At 35.2% G+C, this 25362-nt stretch overlaps 1 protein-coding gene and 1 pseudogene across 3 annotated transcripts in view; both read left to right on the forward strand.

The window, feature by feature from the left end:
* Positions 1 to 25362, forward strand: part of DPH6 (diphthamine biosynthesis 6) — a 520575-nt gene that overhangs the window by 250738 nt on the left and 244475 nt on the right. For 2 of the 3 annotated variants that reach the window (XR_012516413.1, XR_012516414.1), the window contains exon 10: positions 17734 to 17783. The exons of the other annotated variant lie outside the window; for it this stretch is intronic. The gene's annotated coding sequence lies outside the window, so the exon portion shown is untranslated. The remainder of the gene's footprint in view (positions 1 to 17733; positions 17784 to 25362) is intronic. 3 annotated transcript variants of the gene reach the window in all.
* LOC141583428 (uncharacterized) lies at positions 5467 to 6175 on the forward strand (annotated as a pseudogene).

Below are 25362 nucleotides of genomic sequence, written 5' to 3' on the forward strand. Positions count from 1 at the left end.
AACCAATCAGTAATACTCATTTCCTAGCCTCCCTGCCCACTAAATTCTCCATAAAAACCCTAACTTCTGAGTCTTTTGGGAGACTTATTTGAGTGATAACTTCAGTTCACCTGGGTGGACCAGGCTCCGTCAATTAAACTCTTTCTCTACTGCAAGCCAAAGTCTCAATGAATTGATTTTGTCTGTGCAGTGGGCAGGATGAACCAATCAGGCAATTACAGTGGCAGTACAAATTGAGAAATGGGAAGAAATGTGTCTATTCGTGGTTACCTCTAGATGAATGAAATAATACTAGGAGGACCTCTTTTTGAAAATCTGTAAAACTGCTTTTTTGCTTACCTTCTTATTGAAGTATTACCACAGAGAAAAGAGCACAAATCAAGAATACAGCTTAATGAATTTTTACAAAGTGATTATACCTGTGTTATCATTAACCAAGTCAAGAAATAAAACATTATCAAAACGACAGAAGTCCTCCCTTCTGCTTTGTGCCCTTTGTAGTCACTGTTGCTCCCCTCTTTGCAGAAAGTAACTGCAGTTCTCACAGTTAACACCATAGATGATTACTTTTGTTTGTTTATGAACTCTATATAGATGAAAATATTTGGTATTTACTCCTATGTATTCTGTTGTGCATGGCCTCTTTTGAAACCACCTTTGCAAAATTATGACAGTAAGAGAAATATGACATAGTTGACTCTATCTTGCTTCTAGCCTTACAAGCTGGCTGTCTTCACTCTGTCCTTGGCATAGGCCAAGCTAACCATGGAAGGAATTTAGTTTGTAGTTTAACCTTAAAGCAAGGGTGGTGGTAGCCCTCTCCAAAATTAAACTGCCTTTGTCAAACTAATGAAAGACCACACAATTAGGATCATGGAAGGAAACTGAACTCTGCTAAAATATAGGCACAGTTTCTATAACCCTTTACCGCTCAGAGGTCATCATGGGGTCAGGGGTCACAAGATTTGTGACTTCACCAGGTGCTCCTGTGGATAACATCACAATTAAAGAACCTAAGATTGGCCTTTTGAGGTTTTTTGTTCAGACTTTTGCATTTCTGATGACCAGCTGACTCCACCCATACCCATGGAATTTAGGAAGACCCTTCAGAGAGAAGGTTGGGGTTCAGAAAACTGACTGAATATTTTGAAAGTTTTTTTTCTCCCTACCAAAATTCCATTGAAATGACAGAAGGAATATAAAATAATAATAAAACTTAGCAACTTTAGAAAGCAGGAAAAAGTGCCATCAGCAGTGTGAGTTTTTGGAAGGTATAAAAGAATGGCCAGTTACAACGAAGTTGACTCTGCAGCTCCATAGAGAAGGAAAAGACGCTGCAAAACAGAAGGAACCATGAAAATAAACCCAAGATTAAAGACTGCAGGGAACTAGAAGGAATAGGCTACATCTGGATAGCCAGCTATTTAATTATAGGGTAGTAAAACAATTGCACCAGCACTCTGCTTGCAAAAGCAGTTGACTTTCTTATATTTGGGATAAAGTCACAAATACAGAAATCTAAATCTGATGTGGGAGATTCCCAAAGGAGCCTTTGATTGGGTAGAATCTCCCCTGACTTACAGGCCCCAAAAGAGAAGGAAGCATATATATGCAAAAGATACCCAGCCCCTACAAGCCAGGCTGACAGTGTATCCAGAATCCATATTCTATATCTATACCCTTGGAGCCAGGTGAACATTTCGTTTGAAATATGTTTCAGCTAACAATGTAAGAACCAGACAAAGAGGCATCAAACTAACGAACAAAATAATATATCCCTTAGGAAATCAAAATTAAGTTGGGGAATAAGTGAAATTTCAAAATTATTTCACTTAATATTTTTAGTGACATTCAAGCAAATAATATATCTCGGGAAAAAAGCTGTAAAAATGAAGTAATTCATGATTTTTAAAAAATTAGTAATTGGGCTGAAAAGCAGAAAGAGGAAACTAAAGATCAGTTTAGTGATCTGAAAGGTTGGACAGCCTAATTTTCACATAGCTCCATGTAAAACAGCAAACACAAAAAGAGTGTAAGAATTTGTCATGCTTTATGTTCTTTCTTTTCCTTTTTGGGTTTTGCAAATTCTCAGCCTTGTAATTCTTTTTCAGTATTTCCTTACCAATCAGGTTTTACATTTTCCAGAAATTCCTTACTGTTCGTGTATGTTGGTAGCACACCTCTAACTTTGCAGCATTTCCAAAAATATATTTTTGTTATATATATATATATATATATATAGAGAGAGAGAGAGAGAGAGAGAGAGAGAGAGTGTGTGTGTGTGTGTGTGTGTGTGTGTGTGTATTTCTTGAAATGGAGTCTCACTGTGTCACCCAGACTGGAGTACAGTGGCTGATCTCGGCTCACTACAACCTCTACATCCCATGTTCAAGCAATTCTTGTGCCTCAGCCTCCTGAGTAACTGGGATTATAGGCATTTTGTATTTCTTACTAGGCACCTACTGGCACTGGACAGTATAGTTAGTCTATTTTTAGTAGAGGTGGGGTTTCTCCATGTCGGCCAGCCTGCTCTTGAACTCCTGGCCTCAGGTGATCCATCTGCCTCGGCCTCCCAGAGTGCTGGGATTACAGGTGTGAGCCACCACACTCAGCCTCTAATAATATATTTTTAGATTTACTTTCTACTGTCACTTCAGGAGAATTTGAAAAGGGATGAGACATAAGTTCAGTTGATCACCTTGAACCAGACAATATAATCTTAAGATTTAAAAAAAAAGTTTTCCGGCCGGGCATGGGGGCTCAAGCCTGTAATCCCAGCACTTTGGGAGGCTGAGGCAGGTGGATCACGAGGTCAAGAGATCGAGACCATCCTGGTCAACATGGTGAAACCCCGTCTCTACTAAAAATACAAAAAACATTAGCTGGGCATGGTGGCACGTGCCTGTAATCCCAGCTACTCAAGAGGCTGAGGCAGGAGAATTGCCTGAACCCAGGGGACGGAGGTTGCGGTGAGCCGAGATCGCGCCATTGCACTCCAGCCTGGGTAACAAGAGCGAAACTTCCGTCTCAAAAAAAAAAAAAAAAAAAAAAAGTTTTCCAGCATCTGCATTAAGGATACATATTATCTTAAGATTTGAGGGAAGAGCCTTTCACATTCATTACCTTGAGGTTTTTTTATTTTACCTTTTCTTTTATGTTTGGTTTATTTTTCAGAGTGTATACCTAGAAACCATGTTGCCAGAAGAAGTACTTTTCTCAGTAGATTACCTTGTCCACCAGAGTGACCTGAAGATTGGGGATGGTCTGTGTCTCCACCTAAAACAATCCTGCAGATTCAGAGTATTTCTTACTAGGCACCTGCTGTCATTGGACAGTATAGTTAGTCTATGAAGGTTAGACTTATTTAAGTTTTTTTTGTTTTCATGGCAACTAAGTATGTGAAGTAAGTTGACCAATTGGCTATTTTCAATGACAAAGTTTATAAATAAAAATGTAGGCTGGGCACGGTGGCTCAAGCCTGTAATCCCAGCACTTTGGGAGGCCGAGGCGGGTGGATCACGAGGTCAAGAGATCGAGACCATCCTGGTCAATATGGTGAAACCCCGTCTCTACTAAAAATACAAAAAATTAGCTGGGCATGGTGGCACATGCCTGTAATCCGAGCTACTCAGGAGGCTGAGGCAGGAGAATTGCCTGAACCCAGGAGGCGGAGGTTGCAGTGAGCCGAGATCGCGCCATTGCACTCCACTCCAGCCTGGGTAACAAGAGCGAAACTCCGTCTCAGAAAAAAAAAAAAAAAAAAAAAAAAAAAAATGTATTCGTGATCTCAAGTATGTATATTAACAACTTCAAAATGCAAGACCTTGATTACAATCCTATGTAAAAATCCCATAAAATATATTTATATATAATTTTATCTAGAAAAAGCTATTCCAAACATAGAATACGCAGATTTTTTGGTAATTAACTGAAAATAAATAAAAATTTATTTTATAGTACAGTTTTAAATGTGAAAATGATTTCTGGATCAGTTTCTGCAGTGGAAGACTTCTAGTAGTTCTTCTGTGTTGTAATCTTAGTTTAGGTTATGAAGCAAAGATATTTGTTGTTTTTATTTATTGATTTCTAGCTTAATTAAATAGTGGTCAAAAATGCACTTCATATGATTTTAGTTCATTTAAATATGTTGAGGCTGATTTTAGTTTCCTTAAATTCATTGCTTGCTTTGTCTCCTAGCACACAATCAATTTTAGTAAATTATTTATATGCACTTGTAAAGAACATGTATTCTTTAATCATTATGTGCAGTGTTATATATATGCCAATTAAGTAAATTTTATTAAAAGTGTTCTTTAGGGCCGGGCACGGTGGCTCAAGCCTGTAATCCCAGCACTTAGGGAGGCCAAGGCAGGTGGATCACGAGGTCGAGAGATCGAGACCATCCTGGTCAACATGGTAAAACCCTGTCTCTACTAAAAATACAAAAAAAAAAAAAAAACTAGCTGGGCGTGGTGGCGCGTGCCTGTAATCCCAGCTACTCAGGAGGCTGAGGCAGGAGAATTGCCTGAACCCAGGAGGCGGAGGTTGCGGTGAGCCGAGATTGTGCACTCCAGCCTGGGTAACAAGCTAAAAACTCCGTCTCAAAGAAAAAAAGAAAAAGAAAAAGAAAAAAGAAGAAAAAGAAAAAAAAAAAGTGTTCTTTAGATTTTCCTTACCTTTGCTAATTTTTTCTTTACTTTATCAGTAACTGAGAGAGGTGGTTGTATGGACTTGTTTTCTCCATTAAGTTCTATCAGTTTTTGCTTTAGATACTTGAAGATATGTGAAATGAAATTTAGAATTATTTTCTGTTTCTGGTGGATTTTCTTTTACTATATGTTCTGCTTCAATAATAAAATAACTATATCAACTTTCTTTTGGTTAATATTTCCAACTATATCTTTTTCCACCTTTTCACTTCCAACCTTTCTCTATCTTTACATTTAAGGAATATGTCTTTTAAGCAACATCTGATTGTACTTTTATTCCAGTTTGAAAATAATTGGCTTTTAATTGGAGCAATTACTTTAATATACTTACTGATATATTTGTGTTAATACTTATTCTCTATTTTCTGCCTCTCTCTCTCCTGTTAATATGCTCCTTTTTTTCTTCTTTACAGTATTTAAATTAATTAGGCATTCTTCATTATTCTATTCCTCTCTTTATTGGTTTATTAATTATACATTCATTTGCTGTGTTTTACTGCATATGCTAAGGAATACAACATATTGCCTGGACTTATATAACCTAATAAAACTTTACGGATATCTACACTTCTTGGACAATGGTAGGTCTGTAAAATATTTTAAATTTATTTATTACCACCCTTTGTGTTGTTAATCATTTTAGTCCTACATGTTTTAGCTCCCAAAAGACATAATTACTGTTGTTTACCATCAATAACCATTTATATTTTCACACATTTTTATTCTTTCTGTCATATTTTGTTCCTTCTGAATTTCTATGTATTCATTTAGAATCTTTTTTTATTATTATTATTTTTGACCAGTGGAACTCATGTTAGTATATATTTTAGTTAGAATATGATGGTGAAAATTTTCCATGCTTTTGTTAGTCTGGAAACGTCTTTATTTTACCTTCTTGTTTGGAGAGTCTTTCTATTTTTCTTTCTTTCTTTCTTTCTTTCTTTCTTTCTTTCTTTCTTTCTTTCTTTCTTTTTTCTTTCTTTCTTTCTTTTTCTTTCTTTCTTCCTCTCTTTCTCTCTCTCTCCTCCCTTCCTTCCTTCCTTTTAGTCTGGAAACGTCTTTATTTTACCTTCTTTGGAGAGTCTTTCTATTTTTCTTTCTTTCTTTCTTTCTTTTTCTTTCTTTCTTCCTCTCTTTCTCTCTCTCTCCTCCCTTCCTTCCTTCCTTCCTTCTTCCCTCCCTCCCTCCCTTCCTTCCTTCCTTCCTTCTTCCCTCCCTCCCTCCCTTCCTTCCTTCTTTCGCACCCTTCTTTTTTTTTTTTTGACAGAGTCTCTCTCTGTCACCCAGGTTGGAGTGGTGCAGAGGCAAAATCTCAGATTACTGCAAGCTCTACCTTTGAGGCTCAAGGGATCCTCCCACCTCAGCCTCCCAAGTGGCTGGGACTACAGGCACACCACCACACCTGGCTAATTTTTTTTATTTTTTGTAAAGATGGGGTTTCATCATGTTGCCCAGGCTTGTCTTAAACTCTTTGCCTCAAGCAATCTGCCTGCCTGAGCCTTACGAAGAACTGGGACTATAGGGTTTAGCCACTGTGCCCGGCCCTAGAGAGTTTTTTGCTGGGTATAAAATTCCAGAAAGACAGTTCTCTTTTGGTGTCTTGAAGATATATTTTCCTTGTCTGTCTTTTATTATTTCCATTAAGAAGTCAACCATAATTCTTATTGCTGTACCTTTGAAGGTAATGTATAGTTTTGCCATTAATCCCTTTTCTGTGGTTTTTTCTTTGTCCTTTGTCTTTGGTTTTCATCAGTTTTACTGTGAATACCTAGGTGTGGTTTTCTTTGCCTGCATGTCTTTCACTTTGAAAATACTTTGCCTTTATTACTTCAATTGTTCTGTCCTGTTTTTTTCTCTTCTGCTCTCTGTGGGACTCTAATTAGATATACCTTTTTACCAGCCAATATAACTATAATCTTTTTAGTACTTCCATTCTTTTTAGTCTCCAAGTTTCAGCTTAAATACCTTCTGGCATTTCTTCTAAATCTCTAAGCGTCTCTTCAGCTTCTAGTATTCTATTTAACCTACCTATTAAGTCCTTAGTTTCAGTGATTACATTTTTTTATGTTCCAGGTTCCTTTTTATTTCTTTTTTATATATTCTAGCCAGCTCTCTGGAATCTATAAATTTTTTATCCTATCATCTATTTTTGACATATTAATCACAGTTCTTTTTAAAAACAATTTTTCTTGATACATAACAGATGTACAGAGTTTTGAGGTACATGTAAATAATACATTCATATAATTTGTAAAGATCAAATCTGTGTACTTGGAATATCTATCACTTTAACTATTTTTAAAATTCTAGAAACATGAATTATTCTCTTCTAACTATTTTGAAGTGTATAATGAATTATTGTAAACTGTAGGCACCCTACTGATTTATCAAATACTAGGTCTTATTTCTTCTATTAAACTGTATATTTATACCTATTAATTTATCCTCATTTCTTCCTTCCCCCTACTGTTCCTGGCATCTGGTAACCACCAATCTCCTCTCTATCTTCACAAGATCCATTTTTTTAGTTGCTACATTTGAGTATGAACATGCATTACTTGTGTTTCTGTGCTTGGCTTATTTCACTTAATGTACTGACTTCCAGTTCTATGCATCTTGCTGCAAATGACAGGATTTTGGTCTTTTCTGCAGCTGAATAATATACTTCCAGTAGTGGGATTGCTGGATCATATGGTAGTTCTATTTTGAGTTTTTTGAGAAACCTCTATACTGTTCTCCATAGTCGCTGTACTAATTTGCATTCCCACCAACAGTGTATGAGGATTCCCCTTTTCCACATTCTCACCAGCATCTGTTACTGCCTGTTCTTTTTGACAGAAACCATTTAACCTGGGGCGAGATAATATGTCATTGGTACAAAAATAATTGCAGTTGTGGACTGCGAATTTCAAACCATTACTATACTCAAACACAACTTTATTAATCAAAATAGGAACCATTTCAATCAACACATTTTTGCCAATGAGAAATAAGTTTACTTATTCTTATAGTGCAAGAATTTGTGCTTTGAGATTCAGCAAACTCTTGGAAAGCATTTTCTGCATCCTGCTGGTTGTGGAAGCATTTTCCCTGCATAGCATTGTCAAGATGCTTAAAGAAGCGTTAGTTGGTTGGCGAGAGGTCAGTTGAATATGTGAAATGAGGCAAAACTTTGTAGCCCAATTCGTTCAACTTTTGAAGTGTTGGTTGTGCAATATGCGGTTGGGTATTGTCGTGAAGAATTGGGCTCTTTCTGTTGACCAATGGTGGCTGCAGGTGTTGCAGGTTTCAGTGCATCTCATCAATTTGCTAAGCATACATCTCAGATGCAGTCATTTTGCCAGAATTCAGAAATCTGTGGTGGACCAGACCAGCAGCAGACCACCAAACAGTGACTCTGACCTTTTTTTGGTGCAAATTTCATTGTAGGAAGTGCTTCGGAGCTTCTCAGTTCAGCCACTAAGATGGCCATCACCAGTTGTGGTATAAAATCCACTTTTCATTGCATGTCACAGTCCCATCAAGAAATGGTTCGTTATTGTTGCATAGAATAAGAGAAAGCAACACTTCAATACAGTGATTTTTTTTATTTTCACTTGGCTGATGAGGCACGCATTTATCTAGCTTTCTCGTCTTTTCCAATTTGCTTCAAATAACAAATGACTAGAATGGTTGACATTGAGTTCTTTGGCAACTTCTCGTGTAGTTGTAAGAAGATCAGCTTCAATGATTGCTCTCAGTTGGTTGTTGTCAACTTCCGATGGCTGGCCACTATGCTCCTCATCTTTAAGGCTCTTGTCTCCTTTGTGAAATTTCTCAAACCACCATTGCACTAGATGTTGGTTAGCAATTCCTGGACCAAATGTGTTGTTGATGTTTCGAGTTGTCTCTGCTGCTTTATGACCCATTTTGAAGTCTAATAAGAAAATTACTCTGATTTGCTTTTTGTCTAACATCGTTTCCATAGTCTAAAATAAATACCAAGTAATAAGTCATTAGCAAAAAAAGAGAAATATTTATTAAAATAATTTATAACATAACCACATTTATTTAAAAATTTATTCCAATATCAGATGACAAATATCAACAATGCAAAAATCACAATTACTTTTGCACCAACCTACATTTCTCTGATTACTGATGTTGAGTATTTTTTCATGTATTTGTTGACCATTTGTACCTCTTCTTTTGAGAAATGCCTATTCAGATCTCTTAACCATTTTTTAAATTTGACTTTTTAAATTTTTATTTTATTTTATTTTGCTAATGAGTTGTTTGAGCTCCTTACATATTCTGGGTATTAATCCCTTGTATGATGGATAGATTGCAGTATTTTCTCCCATTCTGTAGTTTGTCTCTTCATTCTATTGATTGTTTCATTTGCTGTGCCGAAGCTTTTTACCTTAACATGATCCCATTGCTCCATTTTTGCTTTGGTTGCCTGTGCTTTTGATGTCTTACACAAAATAAATATTTGCCCACACAGATGTCCTGGAGTCTTTCTCCAGTGTTTTCTTCTAGTAGTTTCATAGTTTCAGGTCTTAGATTTAAGTTTTAAATCAATTTTGATTCAGTTTTTGTGTGTGAATAGGCCTGTGCATACACAACCTGATTTTTTTTTTTTTCAGAAAAACCTAAAGATGCCACCAAAAAACAATATGAGAACTGATAAATGAATTCAATAATTACAGGATACAAAATCAGCATACAAAAATCAGTATTGTTTAGATGCACCAACAACAAACAATCTCAGATGAAAATCAAGGAAGCAATCTCATTTACAATTGCTACAAATAATATATAATAGCTAGGAGTCAATTTAACCAAAGAACTGAAAGATCTGTACAAGAAGAAGTTTAAAACACTGATAAAAGAAATTAAAGAGAAAACAAAAAAGATATATTCCATGGTCATGGACTGGAAGAATTAGTATTATTAAAATGGGACTATTCCCCAAACAATTTACAGTTTCAGTGTAGTCCCTATCCAAATACTAAGGATGTTCTTCACAGAAATAGAAAAAAAAATGCTGAAATGTATATAAAATAATGAAAGACTCCAAATGGCCAAAGCAATCCTGAGCCAAAAGAACAAAGCTAGAGACATCACACTACCTGATTTCAAAAAAATTATTTTTTTTAAACTGAGTCTCACTCTGTAGCCCAGACTGGAGTGCAGTGGTGTAATCTCGGCTCACTGCAACCTCCGCCTCCTAGGTTCTAGCAATTCTTCTGCCTCAGTCTTCTGAGTAGCTGGGATTACAGGCACCTGCCACCACACCTGCCTAATTTTTTTTGTATTTTTATTAGAGATGGGGTTTCACCGTGTAGGCCACGCTGGTCTCAAACTCCTGACCTCAAGTGATCCACCCACCTCAGCCTTCCAAAGTGCTGAGATTACAAGTGTGAACCACTGCACCCAGCCTGACTTTAAAATTTGCTACAAAGCTATAGTAACCAAATCTGCATGGTACTAGTATAAAAACAAACACATAGACCAATGGAATAAACTAGAGAACCCATATATGAATCTACACACTTAGAGCCAACTTGTCTTTGACAAAGGCACCAAGAGCTTTTGTCTTCTTCAAAGATAAAGAGTCTTTAATGAGTGATACTGGGAAAACTAGTTAACTATATGCAAAAGAAGGAAATACAGTTCTTTTTAATCTCAGCAAATGATTTCAATAAATGAGTCGCCTGTGAGTCTGGGGTTTTTTCCTGCTTCCGTCCTGTTTTGTGTCATGTCTGTTATTCCTTTCTTTATTAATGCTAAATATTGTATTTGTTAAGCTATAGTGACTCTGGATACTATTACCTCTGTCCATGGATCTGTTTGGCCAATAGAGTGTTGGCAGATTATTTTAATTCTGGGACTCAATTACAGATTTTGTAATACTCAATCTGCCTCTTGTTTATCTCTGCCTTTCCAGTATGTGGACACCTGGATTCTCAGTTGAGATCCTGTGGTTTTTAATCAGGATTCCTCTCCCTTGGAAGTTTCTAAAATCCAGTTTTTGTTTCCACAGAACTGTGAGACTATGGAAAAACCTTGCTCAGTCCTCTACTGGCTTTCTGCCTACCTTCTTATCCTCTTGTTTTGTGTAATTCAATAATTATACAAATCATTCAGCAAATAATTTCTTATTCTCCAGCTTATTTATCCTTCGGAAATGCATGCCTAATTGTTTTTACTAGATTTTATAAAATAATTGCATGCATCATAAAATATACGCTTTTAAAATATAGTAGCTTTCCTTATCTCAGCATTTTAAAAAAGATGAAACTTCTTCATCTAGTCTGTTTTCCCTGGTATCCAAGTAAAGTTTGTTTGTTTTTCCTGTTCTTTTTTTTTTTTTTTTTTTTTTTTTCATTTTCTTAACCAGGCTTCAGAGTCTGTATCATTAAAGTAGTTATTCATGTTTGGATAGTGAAAAGATTATAAAATTTAGCGTTGGAAGGAACCTAAGACATCATCTTCTGTTGGCTAACCTCCCACACAGTGCAGAAATGTTTTCTGCAGCATCCTTGGCATATGCTCATCCGGTCTCAATTTGGATATCTTCAGCAAAGGAGCTCATCATTTCCTGAAACAATCCATTCTGTTGGACAACTCTATTTTAAAAATCCTTATGTTGAGCTAAAATATGCCTCTTTGTAACTTATACTCATTTAATCATTGTTTCAAGTTTTCCTTCTGGAATAAGTCAAAACAAGAGAACATTACAGATAACTGTACTTAAAGCAGATCTTAATGCCATTCCTGTCTCTCTCTCTATGTCTTTTTTTTTCTTTTTTGTCCCAAAGCATTGAACATAAATTTCTAAACTTGGATTAATAGTCATAAGGAGGGCATCTATTTGGTAATAATTTTTAAACTAGCTTTATCATATACAAATTTCTCTGATATTTGAAAACAGAAGTATTTTTGTAGTAATTATGAATTACATTTTTGTATAGAAAAAAAGAGTAAGAACACTGCCATTTATTTTTAAAGATGACACTATATAACCACTTGTGGGGATGTTGAAAGAAAAACAGTCTTCGATTGCCAAGATGTGATTGAAATCTGAGGGTGTGCATTTTTGTTTTCAATACTTGTAAATCGCCTTTAAAACCTGTTGTTTTTAAATTAATAATTACCAGAATCATATGTCACCTAATGTTTCTTGAGGACTATGTGTAATTCATATATCTTAACTCTACTTTGAAACTGAATTCTCTGCTCAATAATAATTCTCCAACCTCTTTTAGTATAATTTGTGATCTAAACAGAACAGTGAGAGTTAAAGAAGGTACTATTAGTAATTAGAAGTTACTATTGGTAATAATTGTCCTTTTTAAAGCTGAACTTCAAGTTTTTCTATCAGCTAATACTAATACACAGAAATTTATATATATAAGACATATCATTTTGAACACCTTTAAAAGGCATTCATATAAAGTTTTTATGTCCTGTCCTGTTTATGATTTAAGATTCCACCTACATCCTAACCCCTTCTTCACACTCATAATTGCAGTGTAGTTTTGTAGGCAAAAATTGCTACTTTTTTTGTAACCTGTCAAAAGTGAAAAAAAGATCCATTTTTCTTACCCCACTATTCCTCAGCTAAAATGGGAGAAGCCATAGGGCATGCAAGGCTGGGCTGCCTACCCTAGAACAATCCCTTATTGGTCCTTTTTAAAGATGTACGAAAAGGTGGAGTTTGAAGAGTTAAAACTGTTATAATCATAATCCTTAAATTTCCAGAGCCTGGTTAGAGGACAGCATGGGGAACGCCTAGTGCTTCAGTAATTTTGGTAAAATGCCATTTTTGTGAAATGAATCCCGCCATCCCTAAACAAGTCCATCCTCATTCTACGTGATGTCCTCAGTCTTGGCTGCACAATTAAGTGGTGCTGATGCATGAGTTCTAGGCCCAAAATTTGTGATTTCAGGACCTGGCTTAAGAAAAGTGCTACTGACAGCTAAGAAATGCACACAGGAGGATCCCACTGATTATAAATATTCACACATCAAGATGAACACATCACTCTGAAACATCTGATTAATTCTAAAGATAACTTTCAGAATTGTGCCAGTCAGATAAAAGTGGAAGGAATTTTTATTTTTTCCAAAAAATATGTCCTTTTAACCTCAACCTGAGAGGAATAACTTTTAAGATCTACTATTCACTAAATAGACAACTCAATGAATTAGTTCCATTTTGCAACATTTCATAATCTAGAAATTTCATCAAAGAAATGATTGGCAAACTTTGAGGAAAATAGATTGATCTACTTCCTTTTGTTAGTAGAGTAGAAAAACAGCATGAAATACTTGTTTTACTCTGTGCCTTCTTGCTCTTTAAAATGGGTTTAAGGCAGTTACTATTAATTCTGTCTTTAAGAAGGCAAGTTTCACACAACTAATTTTCATTAGATGTAATATGCGATAATCATCATACAAATGTGCCTCCTCTTTTTATGCTGCCTTTTCTAATTTATACATTGCCACAGTTATTCTACCTGTTCTAGTTCTAGGATGGGTTGAGGAAAATATTTTTTTCACTTGAATATTAAATGTTCTTTTTCTTAATAATCTACTTCATCATGTCCTTTGCTCTGTTTTCTTTTCCTGATATCGTTTTCTTTTCTGAGTATATTATGTCTAAAAATGTAATTGCCAAAATATGTTTGACCCATTGGTTAGGCATTTCTGATTCTAGCTGCTAGAATGGAATGAATCTTATAGGAGCCAGAAGCTTAGCTCTCACACCAGATAGTGGTCCATAACACCGCCAGAAGGTTGCACTGCAATCAGACTTCAGTTGTGAGAGTTCCTAGTTTCCTCACGCTCCTCCCTCTGAAGTATATTAAGCTGAGCTTGTGCATATGACTTCAGTTCATAAAAAGTTTACAAGTGCAGCTGGAATGCTTAGCATTTGATTGTTACATAAATAAGCATTTGAGAACATATGTAAACTTGACAGTGTTAGCACCAGATGTTCCAGTAACACAATAATGTACTTTGAATGTCCGTTCTCACTCTCGGCTTGTTTATCTTGGCAGTACTTCATTATCTGTTAACTTTCAGATAAGCATATATTTGCTGTCTTTATAGTGTTGATCCTCCTATTGTTACATTCAAATTACATTTATTATATTTAGTGTGTAGAAGTACAAATAACTAGGAGGCACAAAAATACAAAAAAAATACAAAAAAAAATACAAACTATCTCAACTCCTGAATGTTTATGGCATATAAAGAAGAAAGAATCTTCTTTGGGTGTAGGTATAGTCTCATTTCAGTAGGAATTGTCTTGACAGTTGTGGGTTATCCAAGTACTTTCTTTGTCTTTTTAGCCACCAGGCACTTAAATTAAGAGATTTCTGTTACTGTAAAAATTCCCCTGCCTTCCTCGGGCAAACCCCTGCCCACGTCTCACTATACCTAACAATTGTTTTGTTTTGTTTTACTTATTTTGGGAGGGTTATCTTATTTTATTTTGGCAAATAAAATTTGTATATATTTATGAGATACAGTATGATATTTTGCTATACATTTACATTGTGGAATGATTAAATCAAGCCAATTAACATATCCATGTATTTATGAGATACAATGTGATATTTTGCTGTATGTTTACATGGTGGAATGATTAAATCTAGCTGATTAGCATATCCATCACCTCACATACTTTTTTTATGGTAGATCAAAGAAGCTGTTGATATTCTAGAGGTTTTATTTATTTATTTATGCAGTGGCAGCATCATAGCTGACTGCAGCCTCAACCTCCTTGGCTCAAGTGATTCTTCCACCTCACCCTCCCAAGTAAGAGTGACTACAGGCTCATGCCACCACATCCAGCTAATTTTTGTATGTTTTGTAAAGATGGGAGTTTCACCATGTGTCCCAGGCTGGTCTTGAACTCCTGGCCTTAAGCAATCCTTCCACCTCAGCCTCCCAAAGCACTGGGATTGCAGATGTGAGCCACCATGCCTGGCCAGAAGTTTTTATTTCCTCGTTGTGCAGTTATTTCAAACTTGTAGAAAAGTAGCATAAATAAGAATGATACTAGAATGTTCATGTATCTATATATTTTCTACCCTCATTCACTGATTGCTGACATTTGCTACATCTGCATTACTAGATAATTGTGCTTACTCATTCTCTCTTATCTCTTTGAATATATATGTGTGTTTGTGTGTGCGTATATATGCATATACATATATGCATATCTTATGTGTGTGTGTGTGTATTTTATATATATATATTTGCACAACACATTTTTTCTGAACTTTTTGTAAAGTAGTAGCATGGTCCTTTATCCTATATACTTCAATACCTGTTTCCTAAAAATAAAAATACTGTCTTACATACAAGTAAACTTAAAATTGTTACATTTTTCTGATCCTTCATCTGTATTCCAATTTCATTAGTTAACCCAATGATATCCTTTATACTGTTGTTTTTCCTTGGGAAAAACTGGATCAGGACTGTTTTTAGGACTCAACATAGGATCAAGTATTACATTTAGTCTCTTCAATCACCTTTAATCTGGAAAATTTCTATAAAGCTTTGCCTTGCTTTTATAGAATTCACATTTATGAAAGCTGTAATTCCAGTTTTAATAACAGAGAATTTTTTGTTTTGGTTTACATGATGTTTCGTCATGGGTAGATTGAAGTTACATGTTCTGTGCCGAATATGGAGTGAGAAATGATGTGCTCTTCTCAGGGTGTTATATCAGGAGGCACACTATACCCATCTGTCCTCAATGTAGATGTTAATTTTGATGACCCAGTCAGAGTAGTGCCCAATTTCTCTACTGTGTGGTTATCAGTTTTTCTCTTGACACTAATAAGTAATCTGTAGGGAAACAATTTAATGTAAATATGCTAGATTACAGTTATTAAATGACTTGAACTAAACATTTCTATGATTGTACTATGCACAGTCATACTGTAAAATACCTAAAGTTGCCCAGATTTTCCTATCTACTTTTCTTTATCCCTGAAATGCTCTTTCTTCTTGCCCATCTTGCTCTGAAACTGCCTTTGTTCTTAAGGGCTACATGACAGCATCCACCCAATCATTTTGATTCCTGATTTTTCTCAGTCTGAGCCTGACTTCTGGAATCAGGCTGAAAATGTTGGATTTGTTCTCTACAAGTTCTGCTGAGGTAATTACAGGTTCTGGAAACGATAGTGACCTGAACTTTACTGAGGGAGGTAACCTATTTGGAGATAAATCCAAATATGGTCAAGAATGAAAGCAAAAGTGTGAAGCCAGAAACTCAATTCTTAGCCTCAGAATGGGAAGTTATGTAAGGCCCCCAAAGGGCAATCATTCATGAAATTCAAAGCCAAAATCAACAGGTTGGGAGACATGGTACAATTTGTGTTAAGGCAAGGGGTTTAGAATTAATGCCCTGAGGTTGATAGAGGTCTGTCTTTATGTGAAAACAGCTCTGTAGCAAAGAAGCAAGCCTGATAGCCTAACAGAGCCTGACTCTGCCCTGCTTTGGTTTTGAATGATAGAACACCATGACTCAATAAGGGGAATAACCTCAGAAGGGGTAGAGCAGGCTCCAAATAAGAGTAAGCATAGTAAGGATGCATGGCAAGTTCTAGAAGGAAAAGAGTCAATTGAGTCTATCACTTGAATTATTTCCCTTGGTGGGAAATGTATTTTATTTCTATGTAATATTATAAAAAATATTTTGGAAACACACTGTATTATAAACTTGAAGCTCAACTCCAAAGATACAGGAGAACAACAGAAATGTACATGAAGTTAGTAAAAGTGATCTAATTAGCATTCTTATAGAATGAACTGTAGATTTACTGGAGTCTTACTAAAGGGAAAAATACCAGAGCATCAGACTAGCACATCAATCATTTGAGATTATCTGACAGTCTTGAAGAGGATATCCTGGCTGCAGAAAGCACACTGCTGTCTTAAGGCCAGGGGCCCAGGTCAGAACATAGTAAGAACAAAAGATGAGCAGTTTTGAAAGGAACCAGCTGGCTTAAGGTGATCCAAAGTGCACAGATGTTAAAGCCTTAGTGTTCCAACAATACAGTTACCCAACACAAGAATAACAGAATAACCACTACAAAAAAATATAAAACTTGATTTAGCTTGTTAACCCTTGAGGTCTGAGTATTTACATCATGCTAATTTTTTACTTTTTTAATGTAACTTTATTTTGTGTCTTCTGGTTGATGGCTATTAAAAAAAAAACAGAATTTTTTATAAAAGTTGAAAATTAAATTGTAATTGATCTTTGTTAGAAATATGTATAGAATTCTGTGTGAGATCTTAAAGATCTTTCATGCTTTTTAAGTGATCTAAGTACAATAACCAATAATTTATAATTTCCTGTATAATTATCCCAAAATTCCTCAAACCTAATACAGGTGGTTTTGTGACAAGCAAAGAAATGGTAGATCTCAAGTCACTTATGAACTTTCTAAAGTGGTAATTGAATGTAAAACAGAATAATCTAAAACTGAAAACCAAAGTGGTTCGAATCACAGGAATAATCAGGAACTAAAAGCATACGAGATTTGGAAAATGTTAATTTTGTTATTGTACAGTGTCTGTGGGTATGTGGTTAAAGTCATGAAAAATAGCTCTGCATTCTTTAAGACCTTAGTCGTTGTTTTCTATTTAATGATGTTGAACATTTCATGAGTATAAGGAGTGTTACTAATAGTCATTTAGAGGCAAAACACACCCTAGAAGAGAGTTACTGTGTGGGTAACTTTAAAAAGAAGCATCATCTATAGTAGAACCAATAGCATACTACCTGACTTGAGACAAGTTTACTTACTCAATAGACGTTATCAAACACTTCAAACCTTTATAGATATTCTCAGTAGCATTAATGAGTACATGAGTTGGTCATGTAAAAATTCCATATTATATTCACCATACCATACAAGGAGATTTCCCTATTTGCTCTCCTGTGAAGACGTGAAAACAATAATATGTAAAGTGTCCCTCTGTGACTAGTTGTCTTTATTTTCAATTCTAGGACAGAACAGCATAAAATAAGCAGAATTACAAATTTGATTATCAAACTCTGTAAGTATTTCACATTTGTTTGTTATCTGTATTCAGAGAATGTGAGGGTGAGACTATCTAATTTAGCTGTAGCTTGCTGGGTTTTTTTGTTTGTTTGTTTGTTTTTTAACCATCCAAATAGCTTTATAGAGATGAGCTTTGAAGAATGGCTTAAACATACTGTTTTTTTCTTTCTTCTCAGGTTAGTGTCACTTCAAAAATAAAAATAAAAATAGGCACTCTTACTGAAACATCAGGAGTAATGCTGGATATAAACAGGATTAGACTATACTTAACTGTGGTAATCCTTCCCGACACACATAGAGATGAATTGATAACCGGATTTGGCATTTCAAATATGTTTTACCCAAGGCAAAGGCTTTAGGGTGTTTTCTCGGAATTAGAGAGTTTAGAGATGAAAAGGGTGCCATTTATTATTTTCTCTTTCTATCAGCTTAAGACTTCTCTTTGCAATCATGTTTATAATACTGGGCCTATCTGTTCTTAAATGTTTCACCTGTTGAAGGATGTTCTATCAGAGGATGTGCTAAAATCTTAGATTGTGTGTACCAGAGGTTTTGACTGAAAAATATTCTGATAAAATCAAGTAAGGTAATCTATTGGAAAAGAACTTGGGCTTGAGCAGTAGTGAGTTCTAGTCAGGAAACTATAACATAATTTGGGCATGATCTTGAGCAAAGCACTAAGTATCTCTCAATTTTTTATTTCCTCATGTGAGATATGAAAGGTTTTAGCTAGCCTATATGATTCAATTAGTTAGGTCATCAGATAAATATATCATTTAATCAAATTAACTACATCAGTGTATCAGTTCAGCCAAAATATTTAAGTAATTTAAGCAATCAGAAAGCTAGATTTTTATATCTGAGAACCTCAATGATTGTTTTCTTAACATTAGTACTACTTGCTAAGTAATGGCAACTTAACAGATCTTTCTCAAAACATGGCAGTATTATACCATCTTTACTGCAATATTTTTTTCAGGAATTTAATAATATACCAGGGGCTTAGAGTACAAATGAAAAAAAAAATGATTAGCTTTTACAATCCTACTTTATCCTGGAACTCAATAAAGAAAGTTAATATCCTTCTTTCAAAAAAGGGGAAAAAAAGATGACTATATTCCCATTCCTCAAAAAAAAATAGAATATTCAAATGAAGAGTAAATAGACACTGACCTGTCCTCCTTTTTTATTTTTTCTAACTTCAGAGCTCACTGATTTGAATAATTTTCGCTTCACCAAAACTAGTAGAATATTTTACTTTATCAACAGGTTATTTTTGATTGCAAAGCTGTAACATCACAGTATACTTACAATGAAAAAATGCATGGGATTTGGAGTCAGGAGATCTAGCTTTGAGAATCTGTTTACCTCCTATATATATAATTTGAGTAATTTCTTGAACACCTTTGAATCTTGGTTTCCTTATTATTAACAAGAGAGTAGCAGTAATATTTGTCACTGGAACTTCTGTTGGTAAGAAATTAAATAATAAATGTGAATCATAAAGGCTAGTTTGCATTCTTATTAGCACTAACTCTTATAAAAATATTTTAAAGTATTTTATATTTAATAAATTATATTATTTTCTTCTGACTACATACAGAAACATCACACCTTTATAGAAAGTATTATTAAGTTCAAATATTAAAAGTAGAAGGAAGGAAAAGGAATGGAACTAATATTTCTGGAATGCCCTGCCATAGCATCATGATGGAAAAGCTAGGGCATGCTTTATTTTCTAACTCCAACGTAATGTACTTTCTAACTCCTGTATAAGAGACAAGGCGTCACCACATTATCACCCGTGTAAGAGAAGGCAACTCAACTTTTTGAGGTTCTGAAATTGTAGAACAAAGAAGAGTTCCCCCAATATGGAGAAACTCTAGTTTTTCTTTACCACTTCCTTTCTGCACCATTTCTTGAAATTTTATTTTTTAATATATAAAGCATTATAAGTATATAGCTTACAAGTCTAATCAGCATGTTTCCACACAAATCTGCAAACTGATTTGTATATCAGAAGACTGCTATTCAAGTTTGAATTCAGATGGATACTTAGCTGAAATGCCATGAGAAAAAAAAAAAGGAAAGAAGAAAAATCATCTTCATTGTAAATTTGAAATAATTACTTTTCAAAAATCACTGCAGCCCCAATCCAAGAAGGGGCCACAAGGTTTAATTGTGGGTGTGCTATTTACAGATTAATTAGGACATTTAACTTCATTTTTTATGCTACAGAATTAATCCCATAAAAATTAGTGATCTCGAAGGAGTCAGTTGTCAACTTTGACAGGATCTCTTTGCCATAATCTATTAAAATGCTGCTTTTATCTTGTCTTGCCTGTGTCATATTTTATGGATTTTTTCATAAACACTGCCTATACTTCATAAATGTCTCAATTTTCTAGTCTATTAACATTACTTCAAAAGCAATTGATAAAAGAGTAGGGCATGCATGAAATAATACACCAATAATGTGAAGTGCTGGAGGCAAGAACAGTGGGTAGGATCTGCACAGCTTGTGAGCTGAAACAATGAAAGGATGTTTTATCTACTACAATAAAGAAACAAATGATCATTTTTGATAGTAGAAAAAAAATTGCTAGTAATTGGGTAGATGAAAAATGGGTTATACTGAAAATACAGCATAGTTTGAAAGCGATAACTGAAATGAGAAAATAAACGTCCTCAAGTATATATTTACATTACTGGAAACCTTTTCCCTTTTGTTACCAAAGATTTGGTATTCAGTTTGATTTGTCTTAGTTCTAGATATGATAGTTTTATTCTGTATATAAATATTTCCTTTTTATGAATATATTTTTACCAAACCTATATATGTATTTTATGTGTTGACTATAATAAATGTTGGAATTTGGTTTTTTAATCTTTTTAATTATTATTATTATATTTTATATATATAATTGTTGAGATGGAATCTTATTCTATTGCCCAGGCTGGAGTGTGGTGGCACTATCTGAGCTCACTACAACCTCTACCTCCCGGGTTCAAGCAATTCTCCTGCCTCATTCTCCCAAATAGCTGGGTTACAGGCACGTGCCACCACATCCAGCTAATTTTTTATATTTTTGGTAGAGACAGGGTTCCATTATGTTGGCAAGGCTGGTCTCCAACTCCTGATCTCAAGTGATCCCCCAGCCTTGGGATTATAGGCATGAGCTACCACACTCAGCCTAATTTTTTTATTCTAGTTTTTGAAGTTAATTTTTCTTTTAATGTATAGATGATATGTCTATAGCATCTGCTTTAGATTTCTTAAGCACTAATATGAGACCTAATATAATAAAATAAGAATCTTAATTTGTATTTGTACCACAAATTTAGTTGAACAAACTGAATTTTCAAAACTCGTTTCATACTTATGTATTTAAATCAGCTAAATGAAAAGCAAAGAGGAGAACAGTCACTAAGCAAGATGCAGAATATCTGACTTTTCTTTCATTTTTATTCTTTGTGTTTTACCACCTGATTTAGCTAAATGAAGCCAGATACTGTCTGAGCTTTCATTCTTAAGGCATCATGTTTTAAGTAGAGTGACCTTAGACCCAAGTATGTCTGCACAGTCCTGGTATTTTCCTGTAATTCACAGTACCTCCTTCTTTCACTCTTGTAAGTGTCCTGGCTTAGATGACAAAGTCACTGTTACCTATTAAAATATGTGATCAAATGAATATTGGAAGAAATGTTTGGTCAGTACATAGGGTTTTATATTTCTCTAAACCTACATAATACTATCTAAAATAATTAGTGTGATTTAGTATTGAGAAAGGTCCTTGGTTCTTGATTCACATAATTCCTTTATTTAACTTGGAAATAAGACCATTTTATTGTTGCTCAGATCGAGAAATAATCTCAAATAACTCGAGTGTGATTATTCAATTCTAATACTCGAAAAAAGATGATTTTTCTCATGCTTTGATAGATGGTGATAGAATGCATTGCTGAATAGTGGTACTCTATAAAACAGGTAATGTAACAGAGTAAAGCACAGGACTCAGCATAGTGATGATGCCATGTGTGCCCGTGAGCTTACAGGGGCACGGAAGAGCATGATCAAGGGGATTCTTTAGTTCTCAAATGTTGCGAGGTATATTTGAAACTCCCAGTCCTTGGTACTAACCTAAGGAAACACCCAACAGAATTATGTAGGAAATCCAAATTTACCATATGGGGTGAAAGATAATAACCAACATAATAGTTTATTAATTTGACTTAATTCCCACTTCTCTCCCATTTGTCTTTTCCCACCTCAGGAAACAGCATAAAAATTCACCCAGTTGCTCAAGCCTAACACCTAGGCATTTTTCATGTTCCCTCTTTTGTCCATTACATCCTGCAACAAATGCTGTCTACTTCTACTCTGGCCGCCTCCTCCATTATTTATTCTCAATGTAGTACTCAAAATGATCTTTTAAGAATATAAATCTGATTACACAATTCAATAGCTCCCATTACCTTCAAAATAAAACCTAAGCTTCTCACTGTAGCCTATGAGAAATACGTGCTTAAACCCTTGTCTGCCCCATCTCTTACCGCTTTTTTATTTTTCACTGTGCTCTATCTTCCAGTTTTTGCTCATTCAGCATGCCAACCTTGTTCTCACTTGCTGTTGCCCTTGTGTGGGTGGCCTAGAACAAATATGTGTGAAATCCATTCACTTCTTACCATCTCTGTGCTCACAGTCCTAGTACAAGCTCCTATCGTCACTCACCCAGACTGCCCTAGCAACTTCCTCACTGGTTTCTGTGTGTTAACTTGGCTATCCAGCCAGGGTGATGTTTTTTAAAGTGCATATTTTATTGTGTTTAGCCCCTTGTGGAACCCTAGAACTAACTGTATTCTAAGAGCTGAACATACAGCCCTGGCCTTACAGAGTTTCTATTTTATTGGAGCGACAGAAACAGCAGAGAAAGATGCATCCAAGAAGTCAGATTCAAATTCAGTCCTACTAAGGAACATGGTTGGTGCGGGAGAGGTGGATGAAGACTTGGAAATTGAAACCAAAAACGAATGTGACAAGTACGGCAAAGTTGGGAAATGTGTGATGTTTGAAATTCTCATGCCCCTGATGATGAAGCAGTATGGATATTTTTAGAATTTGAGACAGTTATATCAGCAATTTAAGTGATTGTTGACTTGAGTGGGAGGTATTTTGGTGGACAGGTGGCAAATGTATGTTTCTACAATTTGGACAAATTTAAGGTCTTGGTTTGGCAGAACAAGTTTGATTTTAAGAACTAGAGCACAAGTCATCTCCAGTGATTCTTAAATGAACTGTAGGCTGAAAAAAGAAGGAAAAAGGTCACAGCCTCCATGGCTGTTACATACTGAGACTCTTGGAAGGACTTCTAAGATATATATTGATTGGTCCCTTTTTTATTTTGTGGTTTTTAAAAATATATAATAAAAATTAAAAAAAATGTTACAGATAAGGTTGGAGAGATACAAGGCAGTAATAAGAGATAAAGAAACAGCAGTGGATTTGGCATATATTCTAGAGGCAGAACTAACAGAGGTTGCTAATGATTGGTGATGGAAAGGTAGAAATTAAGGATGATACCTAGGTTTTTTCCTTGACCACCAAATAAATGCTAGTCTTATAAATTGAAATAGAGAAGAGTAGGAAAGGGGCAGGTTTGTTAGTGGAGAGAAATCAAGTTTTTTCGATGGGGGTGGGGCAGATGGCTGGAGCAGGTTACATTAACTGTATCTAGTAGATCACCACGTATCAAGCAGGTAGATGATTGTGAGTCTAGAACTCAAGTGAAGGTCAGGGCTATAGATATAAAATGGAAAATCACAGCATATAGATAGAGATTAAAGTCTAGGAACTGAATAAAGTCACCTATAGAGAAAAGATGGAGAAGTGAAGAGGAGAGAGATCAAGTCCTATAGCACATTTAATAAGATCAGGCAACTCCTTACCAAAAAAATGTGATCTCTCAGAAGAAATGAGAGACTGGAGAAAAAAAGAAAATAAAGAACTAGGTCATGGGACAAATGCTGCTCTAAATAGAATAAGAAAAGGACAGGGACTGGCCTCAGAATTTGTCGAAATGAAAATTGTTGCGAACTTAGACAAGACTGTATTCAACAGATTGGTGGAAATAAAAACCTAATAGGTTTAAAAGGAAAAATAAGGGAGGGAAAAGAGTAGATACAGACTTCACTTTCAAGGAGCTTTGCTATAAAGGGGAACATAAAGAAGGCAGTTAGTTGACAGCAAAAATTGAGGACAAGGGGTTAAAAAAATTGGTTTCAAGTTTGGAGTCATTATAGCATATTTTTATGTTAATGAGTATAATCCATGAAAAAAGATATAACTGAAGACACAGGACAATGAAATCATAATTTCATAATCTAAATCTTTATGTTGGCAAGATGGGTTGGAATTTGAAGTAGGGTGATTAGTCTTGAGCAGGGACAATTCTATTGTGATCCTAGCAAAGGTGCAGCACATGGTCTCATCAGGCTATAGACTTGGTTTTGAGAAGGTGAAGTAAGAAACCAGGCCATCAGGTTAGAGAAGATGAAATTAAAAATGGTTGTGAGGGGAAAGAGAAAGTTAAAATACTAGGAAAATATAGTAAGATTGGGCAGCATTAAATGCCTGCTAGAAATTCGTCATCATAAATGTAATGTGAAATCTGTCTCCAATTATGTGTTTTTCTCTAACAGCATTCAGGAGCTTGAATAGTGGCACAAAGTAGCTGGAGAGTTGGGCGTAGCTTTTGGGATTTTGACAAGAAAATACAACAGAGTAGCAAGGAGTATAGGAATTATGGGTATGATTAAAGTGATGGAGGCTGAAATCTGAGCCAGGTAAAGAAGGATATGAGCATATTGGGAGTGGTAGTGGTATAGTAAAAAATTGTAGGGTCAATAAATTGGAGGTCTGAATGAAATACACAAATTTTAGAGGAAGGGAGCTAGAATAAGTAGGCTTTACAATTAGAAGATGGTAGTTAGCAAATCTGCACTTAAAATCAGAATTTTGGAGGTAATGTGGTTATTGGTGATAGCAAGGCCAGTGTTTCTAAAACATTTTTAAATGGACATAGTAAGTAATATGATGTTTAATGCAACTCAGTATGCACAAGACCTATATGATAGGTAATTGAAAAAATTATGAAATAATATTTACCTGATTTCATTCAATAAACTTTACTATCTTAAAATCTATTCTATGTTAATTTAAAGGAAAAAAACTGATTATAACTCATTAAATTGATTTTTATGATTACTAATGGATCAAACTTTGCATTCTGAAAACACAGCTCTAGTGACCATAGGAATGATTGATTGGTGTGGGGTGGAGGAAAGTGTTGTTGGTATTGTAGAATTCAGACACCTGAGTACACCGTGTCAGATGGATTATCTACCTAGATGTGAAAGCCATCAGGGATGATGACAGGAGTAATGGCATGGAGGAGGACAATGAAAGTGGTAGTACAGTCTGGTAGCAGTTTGTGCCTCTAAGAGACTGGAGATTTTAAAGAGCTAGAGAAGCCATGTTACCTCTAGGTCCTAGAATGTGGGTGAGAAAGAAAAAG

The sequence above is a fragment of the Saimiri boliviensis genome, chromosome 2 (genome assembly GCF_048565385.1).
Source record: "Saimiri boliviensis isolate mSaiBol1 chromosome 2, mSaiBol1.pri, whole genome shotgun sequence".
NCBI lineage: Eukaryota > Metazoa > Chordata > Mammalia > Primates > Cebidae > Saimiri > Saimiri boliviensis.